This window comes from Lactuca sativa, chromosome 2 (assembly GCF_002870075.4).
Source record: "Lactuca sativa cultivar Salinas chromosome 2, Lsat_Salinas_v11, whole genome shotgun sequence".
Classification (NCBI taxonomy): Eukaryota; Viridiplantae; Streptophyta; class Magnoliopsida; order Asterales; family Asteraceae; genus Lactuca; species Lactuca sativa.
The window spans coordinates 32,143,709-32,157,310 of NC_056624.2; positions in this window are offsets into that span (position 1 = coordinate 32,143,709).

Below are 13,602 nucleotides of genomic sequence, written 5' to 3' on the forward strand. Positions count from 1 at the left end.
AGATTACCCCCGCCCCCGCCCCCGTTTCCCCGCCCCCGTTTGGGTTGATTTTTTTTTTGGCGAATGAAGGTGTTGTTTATGCTAAAAGAAGTTATTTTTTGAGCTAAAAGAAACCATTTTGGATAAAAATAGTTATGTATAGCATAAGTTTATATATTTAAAATAAAAATATTATAACATCTTAAAAATGTTATACTATAAGCTTAAAAACATGATATTTAATTGAATTTTGGAAGTTCAAAATCATTACTATTATTTATTATATTTTTATAATTAATATATATTAATATAAATAATCTATTAACGGGATCCCCATTGGGGGTTCGGGACGGGACTACCCACCCCCGCCCCGCCCCCGAAACTAAAACGGGGGTTAACATTGCCCCCACCCCCGCCCCCGTCCCCGGTTTTTTAAACAAATATTCCTCATTCGGAATCGGGGCCGCACGGGTTCGGGGTCCCACGGGACTTTTTGACATCCCTACAATTATGGCTATAATAAACAAATAAATAAAAGTACATTGCTATATTTGTATTTTTTTGTGATCACTTATAATGATGTGTTGAAACAGGAACAATTGGTGGCCTTTGATTAAAAGCTCAAATTGAAGAACCCTTGTCAGCCTTTATCGATAATTTAATCCACCAAGTAATTCTCAATTTTATGTTTGTAAGCACTTAGTTAAACATTTGTAGTTGACATTTTTAATGTGTATTATAAGACATATTTAATGTATTATTAGACAATGTTTATTAGTAATATGTTTTGTATTTGATACTTTTTTAGGTTTATTAGTTTTATTATAGTGTTATTTGTTTTGTAGTTGAATTTCAATATTATTATAAATTTAATGTAATGGGTTTTTTTCAATATTTTCGATAAAAAAACTGGATTTTTTTTATAATTTTTTACTGTTTTTTTTAAAATAAAAAGTAATTAGCTACGGATTACCTACAGAAAATCCGTAGCTATTCTGTAGCTATCTACTTCTATAGCTATTCCGTAGCTATTAAGTTCCGTAGCTATTCTGTAAGAAATCCATAGCTATTTATTTCCGTAGCTATTCCGTAGCGATTCCATAGCTAATATGTAGCTATAATTTAGCCATGGGCCATTATGCTACATGCATTTTTCCGTAGCAGTTATGTAGCTATAAGCTTATAGCTACGGATTGTGTTGTAGATATTGCACCAATTTTCTAGTAGTATAACAAGTAGAGCGATAGATAAACCCCGTTAAGAAACTATTTGCCGCCCCACATTAGGTCACTACGGACCTACCTATAAACTGTCCGCTTAAGGAAGTATTAGGAACACAAAAGTCCGCCAACAGGTCGAAACCAAAAGAAAACTAATTGTGCATGGAAGCTGTTAACAAAAAAAAAACAATATGTCGTCGCTGCATCACATACAAAATGATAATCAATATCAATGTATTTAACTTGTGTATGTGAAATTTGATTTTGACTTGGAAAAAGAACACTAAGATTGTCACATATATACTACACAATAGACCTTCACCCACGAAAATTACCCACTGACCAAATCTGTGGGTAATTACCCACACATTTGCCACCGATTTTCCACGACTTAAAAAACCATAATTTATAAACTACTTCTCACGAATTACATACAGATTATCCACAGAAAGAAATCTGTGGAAAATCCGTGGGAACAATATTGCCATCACCCATGTCTTACCCACGTATTTTGGAAAATGGGACACATTTCTGGTCTGCGGGTAAAGTGTGGGTGATTTTCCACAGATTACCCACAGAAAAAGACTGTTTTTTTCATTTTCATCCCTTAAACGTTGTTTTTTAGTTCCATATTTCTATCGTTTTACTAAATCAATGATTTCTTTATTAAAACAAATAAATACATTGATTTATTAAACATTATAAATGATAAAACAAAGACAATAGCGTTAATTGGTCAAAAATGGAAACATTATTTATTGTTGTGGGAAATATGTGGGTAATCATCCACAGATTAGCCACATATCATAATCGTTTTTTTTTTCCGACCCTCAAGCATTGTATTTTCGTTCTATGTTTAACATAACTTAATACATCATTGTATTTCTTTATTTGTTCAATTTATTAGATACATATCATACACATGAATGTATCGGTTTACTAAGTTGATGAAAAAAAGAAGTATATTGAAATATGAAGTATGTATGCATGTATAAAAGTATTTATGTATGTTTAATTTTATTTGTGAAATAAGTTGAACAAACAAGTCAATACATCAATTGATTATGTTTTGTAAAAGATTGGACGAATATAACAATATTTAATGGTCAAAAATTGAAAAAATGATTCTGGTCTGTGGATAATCTGTGGGTGATTTGCCACGGATTACCCACAAAACAAAATCATTTTTCCATTTTCGATCCTTCAACGTTGTTTTTTCGTTCCATATTTATATCAATTTACTAAATAATTGCATTTCTTTGTTTCATCAACTTCTTATACCCATACTCGTACATATGTATGTGAATAATAAGTTGATAAAACAAAAAATACATTTATATATTAAGTATGTATGCATGTATGTTTGTAATATGGTGATAAAACAAATAAATACATCGATTTATTATACATTATAAAGGATAAAAACAAATACAACAACGTTAAATGGTCAAAAATGGAAAAATTCTTCATTGATGTGAGAAATCTGTGGGTAATCATTACCCACACACCAAAATTGTTTTTTCATTTTTTGACCATTAAACATTTTTTTTTTCGTTTCATGCTTAACATAACTTAATAAATCATTGTATTTCTTTGTTTTATCAATTTAATAGATACATATACATACACATGCATGTATGAGTTTACTAAGTTGACAAATTAATGGAGTGTACTGAATTAACTGTTATGTATACATGTATAAAGGTATTTTTGTATGCTTAAGTGTATTTGTGAAATAAGTTGAACAAACAAGTCAACACATTAATTTATTAAGTTTTGTAAAAGATTAGATGAATAGAACAACATTTAATGGTCAAAAATTGAAAAAAAGTTTCTGGTCCGTGGATAATCGGTGGGTGATTTGCCACGGATTACCCACAAAACAAAATCGTTTTTCCATTTTCGATCCTTCAATGTTATTTTTTCGTTCAATATTTATATCAATTTTACTAAATCAATGCATTTCTTTGTTTCGTCAACTTATTATACCCATAAACATACATATGTACATGAATAATAAGTTAATAAAATAGAAGATTCATTTTATATTAAGTATCTATGCATGTATCTTTGTAATATGGTGATAAAACAAAGAAATACATCGATTTATTATATATCATAAATGATAAAACAAAGACAACAACGTTAAATGGTCAAAAATAGAAAAACTTTTCACTATTGTGGGAAATCTATGGGTGATTATCCACAGATTACCCACATACCAAAAAAAATTTTCATTTTTTTTGACCCTTAAACGTTGTTTTTTCGTTTCATGCTTAACATAACTTAATAAATCATTGTATTTCTTTGTTATATCAATTTAGTAGATACATATACATACACATGCATGTATGAGTTTACTAAGTTGATAAATTAAAGGAGTATAGTGGATTATCTGGTATTTATACATGTATAAAAGTATTTTTATATGTTTAAGTGTATTTGTGAAATAAGTTGAACAAACAAGTCAACACATTAATTGATTAAGTTTTGTAAAAGATTAGATGAATACAACAACATTTAATGGTCAAAAATTGAAAAAAAAGTTTCTGGTCCGTGGATAATCGGTGGGTGATTTGCCACAGATTACCCACAAAACAAAATCGTTTTTCCATTTTCGATCCTTCAATGTTGTTTTTTCGTTCCATATTTATATCAATTTATTAAATCAATGCATTTTTTTGTTTCATCAACTTCTTATACCTATAAATGTATATATGTATGTGAGTAATAAGTTGATAAAACAAAAGATACTTTTATATATTAAGTATGTATGCATGTATGTTTGTAATATGGTGATAAAACGAAGAATACATTGATTTATTATACATTATAAAGGATAAAACAAAGACAACAATGTTAAAAATTATCAAAAAAAAATGAAAATTATATTTATGATATTAATAATGCATCGTTTTCTTTTATATTTATGATATTAAATAATGAATTGTTTTCTTTTAAATCAAAATGAAAATTAAAGGCTCATATCTAATCAAATAATAATAAAAAAACATAAAACAATAATTGAAGTATATGGTGAAGTTGATTAAACGGACAAAACAAAAAAAAAACAAAAAAAAAAAAAACAGCTGCACATTTTACTCTTTTATTTCCGATCAATAAAAAAGGATAAAAAAGAAAAAAAGAAAATTAAATAGCCACAGAATATTTTTACTTATATATGTAAAGTATTAAATGTAATAAATATGACAGTAAACTGCAATTAATATTTGTTCATTCCTTATTTCAAAATTTTATTTTAAAAAATACATTCTATTTAAATTTTAATATTTAATTTTTTTAATCAACCCGTATAATATACGAGTCTTACACCTACTATATATATATATATATATATATATATATATATATATATATATATATATATATTCCTGTGTATTAAGTAAAAAGAGTAAACCTTATTGCTCCTAAGGATAAAAATACATATTGGTATTATGGTTAGAAAATGTAAGTATGGTGCTATTAGGGTGATATGTTTTGTTTAGTTAAAATTTTAAATTTGTATGTCTAGAGTTTATTAAGTTATTAAAGTGGTACATTTTTATTTGTTATTATATTGTTCATATATATGTTTTGGTTGTTTAAATAGTTATAGTGGTATGTTTAGGATTTGTGAAATTGTTAACGTGGTTGAAATTAATATGTTTAGCTTTGTTAAATTAACTTGGTGATGTGTTATGAGAAAAGTATGTTGTTAGATATAAGTAGGTAGTTATTACTGATAGAAAATGTAAATATGTTGTCATTATGGATAATAAAGGTAAATATGTTTCCTATATTTGGTAAAAATAGTAAACTATGTTGCTATTATGGATAATATTGTTTGATTTACCATTTTTTTAAATACGGGACTTGCAAACCCGACTCGATGAGTCCAAAGCCCGCCATCAACAAGAGTTGGAACAATTTCGGAAAGAACGTGAGGAATCCAAAGCACGTCAAGAAACTATGGAAAAACGTATGGAAGAACTTTGGAGTAAATTCATGCCAAACAATTAGTGTGTAGGGTTTAGTATTTGTAGGTCTTGGTATTTGAAACTGTTGGATTAATGTCTAAGTCCATAACTATAACTGGTAAGACTTGACCCGACCCGGCATGGTCCATTTGGGTTGCAAACCTTCATGCACTTGGATAGACTATAATGAGAGAAATAAGACACTTATGGTTATTAATATATTATAAGTTCTAGTATATTAATAATAAGAATAATAAGATTGTTTAATTAGTATTGATCAAGAATTAATCTAGGATTAATTAAGTGATCAAAAGAAGACTAATTAAATATATGGGTTGATTGTGTAAATCATCCATACTTATATAGTGGGCTAATGCTCCATGGATAATCAAGTTGGGCTAAAACCCATAGGATGGTCCATGGATGCTCCATGGTGTATTTGAACCCATGGATCCATGGAAATGGAAAGCCATGACAATTAAGGATTTACCCTAATTGCAACACTATATAAAGATCTTATTCTTGACAAAAATCGGCCACTAGTGAGAGAAACAAAGGGCTAGCCGATTTCATGAAGTGTAGAACTCTCTCAAGTTATTCTAAGTGTTTTGATAACTGTGATTCCATTTGAGGCTTCCACACTATTGGGGCTAGGCACTCAAACTTCATGAAGACTTTCTACATCAAAGAGGTATGTATTCTATCTTGTTACACTCATTGTTTTGTATGCTAGATTAGGATAATACCTTGGATATTCTTATTTGCATGTATAATAGAGAAAACATAGATCCAAGGTATTTAGGGTTGCATGTACACTTAGGAGTGTTAGAATGCTCAAAACCCAACAGTGGTATCAGAGCCTAGGCTTGTTTTCTTGTTATACTTGCAAATGGAGCTGAAAAATCGAGTTTTGATGCTGTCAGCCCAGCAGACTCGCCGAGTCCATGAAGGGACTCGATGAGTCCAAGGCAAAATGCATCTAACTCGCCGAGTTTTGTTCATGCACTCGACGAGTTGGATCCCAGACAGCATATTTTCGAGGTTTTTGGCTAGAAATGGACTAGGAACATTACCCTAAGTTGTTTTTGAACTTATAAACTTGTTTTTTTAATGTGGTAATGTTCATGCTAATCCATTTTCAAAGATAATTGTCAATAGATTCATGTTTTGTGTTAGTTTAAGGTTTAGACTAATTACATGAGAAAGTTTGATTTGAATTATCTTGTTCTTATGAGTTGCTTAGATTAAAAAGAAAAGTTAATTGAAATAGTTGTTTTCAATCCATTTTAATCTAAAAGTTGAGTATAAAATGTGTTTGTGTAACTTGTCCTCAAGTTACATGAAGAGTCACATTAAAGACTCATAAAACTCATAAAAGTTGGTAATGGTTACAAAATGAAGAGTCTTGTGTCATTGAATATTTTTTTATGACTCCATAACTTGTCCTCAAGTTATGGAAATTCAAGAATCACTTCATTAATAAATAAATAAATAAAGTGTAACCTTAATTAATTCCATAAGTTATAAAAATAAAGAAAAGTTAATTCTTTTATTAGTTTAAAGTCTTCCATAAGTTATGGAACTTGAAGAGTTTTTTGGATTAAAACTACTTTAAACACATAAGTTATGGAATTAATTAGTTTTGAATAGTTTCAAAACTTACCCTCAAGTTTTGGAATTTGAAAAGTTTTCTCTTATGAATACTTTAATTCCAAGTTAGCCCTTAGAATTCTAAAGAGTTAAAATTCAACACTTATACTATTTATAACATTAACGGTTAATTATTATATATATGTATAAGAACAAGTCATTTTACCGTTAGTAGGCCTCATTCACGAAACCGGTCTATAAGGTGGGTATAAGGTTGTTGCCTATAAAATGGCGACTTAATGGGTGTATACTCTCACCCACCGCTTGCTTGATCGGTGGAGGGTCGTTAGCCGAACGGGTAGGACAATGACTTTAAATTCTCCCTTCATTAAAAGTATTAATGATAAATACTAAGTAACTAAAATCTTAATAATTCCCAATCTTAATTACTTTAGGAAAAATGTGAATTTGGTGCTAGCCCATGGAATTCACACTTTGTACCTTACCAATTCGTTGGTGGAGCGTGTGTAGTTAACCGGCACACTAACTTGGACTAGTAAGGACCACGAAGGGTGACTTAATGTTTGTCATAGATCAATGGAGCGTGTGTGGTTAACCGGCACATTGATTAGGTGATAATATTAAGGGTACCAAGTGAATTGGTATGGTTATTCACACCTTGTTTTGTGATCCTCGGCATCCCAGTCACAAAATTTGAGAGGGCACACTCGAGATTGAAACATGCCATTGAAAAGTTCAATGAATCTCAAAAGATCTAGGAATTTCAAATCCAATTAAAACCTAATAAATTATTTCGTTTTTCATGGTGGAAATTGGTGAATCGTCATTCGCCTACCTTCAAATATTTTATAGCTTGGATTACAGCATCCCTCTTCCAAATTATAAAATATTGTGTTGGGTCCTAGCCTTAATATTTCATATTGGGTGTCATATTAAGGACTTTAAATCAACTATCTTGAATATCTCCCAAAACATGTCTGGTTTAGACATTTACGATCTTCCCAAATCTCTTGAAGATGATGTTCCTCAACATCATGCTTCACTTCCTCTATCTCCTCCAATTATTCTCCCTCACCCACAAGTTCTTGAAAAGTTTAAAGTCACTCGAGCCCTATTGGCAAGGCAAGGTCTAGGTGTGGTCACATCTTGGAGATGTAGTCACATATTGACAAGCCGGGAGAGTTGGGTGTCAAAGTCTTGAGAAAGTTGGTGGTTCAATCACTTTCTAAGTCACATAGTGAGTTCCTTTGGGACACCTATGAAACAGACTATGACATGATCCTTAATGATCTTATCTATTTGTTAAGATCAACTTCCTTAAAACTTGATGGACATTGACAATAGGGACACAGGAAATCCAAAAAAAAAAGCATTCTCTTCCCAATGGAAAGGGATCGACTATAGTCAATTCGGTTGACCAAATGGTAAAGAGAAAAACTAAGTCTATGATAGTCCCGTGTACCATTATCAAAGGGTCCATATGTTTATATTGCCAAAGAAAGGGGCATTGGTTGCAAAGCTGCCATAATTTACCTAAGGATGTAAAAGTCGATAAGTTTGACTCCACTTCAGGTAAAGTCCACTATCTAACTCTGCTAAGTTTCTATTTGGAGATTCTTATTACATAATGTGAATGGGTCACATGCTGATGTCTTTTAAGAGTCAAAGAAAAGGTAAAGAAACTTAGAATATGCCGAATCTGATCGCGTAGATGGATTTCTATCGCGTAGTTTGAAGATCGGATTCTTGAGCTACTTCTTAGGAGTTATAATATATTGCTTGTGAATAAATAACAACAAGGTTTTCATGTGGATTGTAAGGATAAGTTTTTCCGCAAAGTTTTAAAAAAAAAAGAAAAAAAAAGGGTTTTAATTTTATTTATTTTAAAAAAATATCCTTACAATGGCATCTATGGAAAATTGTTTCTTATATGTTTCCAGTAATAGCAATATTAGAAAGTGGATTTGATTCTTTCATTTGTGGTAGTGTCTGAATTTACCAAATGAAGAAAGTTTTTCATCACCCAAGTTTCAATTGGACAGAAACTTGGAATCATACAAGTTGTATTGTATGATGAATGAGAATTTTCATCTTTGAAAATTAAGACTAATTCTTTGATCACATGTATATGTGAGTCAATTGAAGGACTACGAAATTAGGTACACTAGGTGTGCGCTGGTGAAGGTCCACCACAAAGATTGATTTTTCATGATTTACTAAAGATTAGTAAATATGATTATACTTATAAGGTTAAGTATAACTCTGTAACATTGAAAAGGTTCCAATGTATGGCAGAGCGAATAAGAAGAATCAAATTAGGCAGTAGGATAAAAGTTTCTCAAATCTGAAAAGATGGGAGAGTACTTTAGTATCAGTTTTATGATCATCTTAATGATTTAGAAACCATATCAAAAATTCATACTCTAAGGACGTCTTAGTGCATTGTTATGGCTAAGAAGAGAGGTCATGAATTGTTGGATTGGTTCAAATCAAGAAGATGACTCATACTTCGTTCCAAAACAATTCTTAGAGCCATACTCCAAGATTGTAACATTGAGTGACATAAAGTAAGGTTTAAAACACTTATCAAATGTAGTGTGAAATGTTTCTACTCTTGTACATTTGAGATTGGTAAGTTGTGATGTCTTGGATGAGACAAAGACCAACTAAGACCAATTGTGTGAGGTGTTAGTCTTGATAAGAATCCGCACTATCCCTTGAATATTTGTTTTGTCAAGGAATGGTTCTTGACTGGGGAAACTTATATGTCAAGAGGACAGTGGGAGCCTTAAAGATCCTGAAAGAGTTTCAAGATTTAATCAAGAGTAAAACCTGTAATTTATCACTAGCACACGACTTAAGGTTTGCAACCTATCGTGTTGACATGATTCTTATTTCTGTACCTACTTCAAATAAGTTGAGTTTGCATGTGAGTTATCGGAGTTCAACTTGGAAGCATTGGTGGGCCTTGTGCTACCAAGGTGACAAGAAACTAAGATTCAACAAGTTTAATCCATGTAAGGCTGAATTTGTCACTAACCTTATCTTGTGATTATGGTTTTGACATATTCACATGGATAGGAACTCATACACTATAAAATCTAAGTTTCATAAGGTTTCTCTCCGATTCATGAAAATGATGGTGAGGAAACGCTTTCACTAAGTAGATTTTACATAGATAGCAATTGTGTTATTTGCATTTTCAAAAGTCGTTAGTGGAGCGCGTGTGGTTAACCGGCACACTAACATGGACTTGTGAGAAATGACAAATGCCTAAGCAATTGAGACTATGATTACGGCATCCCTTTTCATAGTTCTTGAAATTGCTTAGACACACAGCTGAGCTATCTACGGAAAGGTGTATGAATCTAAATTTCAGAAGTCCAGCAGATTTCTAAAAATATGTCAGAGCTAGTGGGAGCATAAGTCTTATGCTGATAATCATCATGTTAGTGGGAGCATGATTATTATGATTAGTGTTGCAAGCTAGAAATGTTAATTATAGAAAACAAAGTTTCAATTCGTGAAGTTGTAGGGGTTAAAAAGTTGTTTTGCTATAATTAAGGGAGAGGAAATTATACTTCATTTCAATTCTAAAGCTTAGATTGAGATTTTAATCATCTTTAGTCAAGAATATATATGAATTTTGTGTTGGAATGGTTCAACTTGAAGAAATTCTATATATATTGCGTTTTCAAATTTGATTATGATTATGGCATCCCTATTCATAGTTAAATTTTGAAAAACATGGCAAATAAAAATATTGTAGCAAAAGACTGGTCTAGTATCATGCCTTTATGTCAAACATCATGAATTGTATCCCATATGCTTCGGATATAGGATCGATTTCATGTGCTATAATATTCATCATTTCTAAATTTTCCAAATGCTCAGGGCATTTAGAAGGGAAAAGTCTAGAACTGGATATGACTAAAGTGATTAAGCAATTGTCGAGGAAAATCTGAGGTTTGCCAAAGATTGGTTGCTCAAGGACATTTGGAAGTATAATGTTAATTTTAGCAGGACCATATTGACATTTTCTGAAAAGAAGTAACTCTTGTTCGGAAGTGATACTCAAAATGGGACTATGGAAATGTCTCCATAGGTGGAAGTTATTCAATCTTTGTTAGATTAGAAAACCTTAATGCAAGAAGGATGTTCAAAGCAATGTACTTTGAATATGAGACTTTCGTTCCATAGAAGTTGACCTTCTTTGGAATACTCTGTAATGACTAGTGACAAGGTTTTGGTGACTTTGTGAATAATCATTACAAGAGGAACATTGCATATAAGTTTAAAGTCTAACAGATTTTTGGTAAATGGTAGAAACTAGAAATTCTTACATTTACAATAAGGATTTGGGATTGTGAAATGAGTATCATTGGAATCATATTCAATTGATCTACATCACAATGTAAGGATCATAGACAAACATAGTGGGCATACTTGGGGTATGACATAACTATTGTTTAGAAAACAAAGTGTACATGCTAGGAGCATGGGACGACTGTTGTTTTTTTATTCAAGTCTTAAGTTGATTATTTGAAACATTGAATAATGTGTAATCAATATGGTGATAAATAAAAGGTGGTTTTATTTATATTATAAAGGGTTCTGAGACCATATTGGATTCGATTATTATTGAGTTTCACTTTGCATGTTTTGACTTCCAAAATAGCTAGGTTATTCTTTCTGAATGACTAAGTTATTTAAACACTCCACAGTCGTTCATATGTTGGAAGTAGGTATGAATCAAGACTGTCATGAATCGGGTTTGTAGATGGCTAAATGGGTTTAGTCATGGCAATGGTTGCTACAACATTTATGAGTGCTCATAAGTTATGAGTATTGGAATAAACCCACGCTCACTTGTATCACTTCATGGAATTTATCTCGAGTGATCGTGAGACGGTAATATCATATAAATCTTCAAACCTAGAGATATGAGTTGTTACCTATGAGTTGGTTGTGCATTGATTGCACGTAAACACATCAGTAACTTGATGTTATAAAACGTGCCTTTGTGTACAATTCAACAAGTGGTAGAACAAGCATATGAGTCGAAGTTTATCTGTTCCTTCTAGAAATAGAAGCGATATCTGGGCCCCTCGATGATTTTGTTGTGACCTATGTACCGGCCGGTCAGAACTGAATTGATGTGTTCGATTAAGTTCTTTGTCAAACAAATCGAAAATCGGGAAACAAACTGCTGGACAATAAGTATGACGTTGTTCCATGTATTTGTCCGGCTAATATCATGAGAACAGAGGATTATATGATCCCTTATCTAATGGACAAGTCATTGATAAGGTCAGAGTTCATCTACAAGGTCAGAGTTCGACAGAAGCTTTTGAGAGCTACGATTGCCAGTTGGTTCCTGAAGTCATACGCAATAATAGTTTTAGACTTATCCAAGTGGGAGACTGTTGGATTAATGTCTAAGTCCATAACTATAATTGGTAAGACTTGACCCGACCCGGCATGGTCCATTTAGGTTGCAAACCTTCATGCACTTGGATAGACTATAATGAGAGAAATAAGACACTTATGGTTATTAATATATTATAAGTTCTAGTATATTAATAATAAGAATAATAAGATTGTTTAATTAGTATTGATCAAGAATTAATCTAGGATTAATTAAGTGATCAAAAGAAGACTAATTAAATATATGGGTTGATTGTGTAAATCATCCATACTTATATAGTGGGCTAATGCTCCATGGATAATCAAGTTGGGCTAAAACCCATAGGATGGTCCATGGATGCTCCATGGTGTATTTGAACCCATGGATCCATGGAAATGGAAAGCCATGACAATTAAGGATTTACCCTAATTGCAACACTATATAAAGATCTTATTCTTGACAAAAATCGGCCACTAGTGAGAGAAACAAAGGGCTAGCCGATTTCATGAAGTGTAGAACTCTCTCAAGTTATTCTAAGTGTTTTGATAACTGTGATTCCATTTGAGGCTTCCACACTATTGGGGCTAGGCACTCAAGCTTCATGAAGACTTTCTACATCAAAGAGGTATGTATTCTATCTTGTTACACTCATTGTTTTGTATGCTAGATTAGGATAATACCTTGGATATTCTTATTTGCATGTATAATAGAGAAAACATAGATCCAAGGTATTTAGGGTTGCATGTACACTTAGGAGTGTTAGAATGCTCAAAACCCAACAGAAACTTCCCATAGATCAAGTTTATGAATTTGGGAATAGAAACTTTTGTGGATTTTATATTTGAAACTTTCTAGATTAAGTTTATGAATTTGTTTGAAACTTTGTTGGTCATATTATATTTTTTCAAATTAGCTGCAAAAATTTGGATTTTATGCAATTTGTAAATATATAACATTTGAAATCTATTATGTTACCCACAGACTATCCACGGAATCACCCAAAAAGAATATTTGTGGAAAATCCGTGGGTAAACAATTATGTGGAAAATCTGTGGGTAAACATCCGTGGAAAATCTGTGGGTAATAGAGCCGTGGAAAACCCGTGGGTAATCAGGTTGTAGATAAGTTGTGGGTAACTTTGCTCGTGGATACTCAGTGGGTAATGTAGTCGTGGATAAGTTGTGGGTAACTTTGCTCCTGGATAAACTGTGGGTAAACTGTCTGTGGTAAATCTGTGGGTAAATTTGTTCGTGGATAATCTGTGGGTAATTCTGAGGGTAATCCGTGGGAAAACATTACCCACGAGCTTTTTCCCACCAATCTGGTTTCGTGGACAATCCGTGGATAAAGACCATTACGCACTGATTACACACAAATAGGGTCGTGGGTGAAGGTCTGTTTTGTTGTA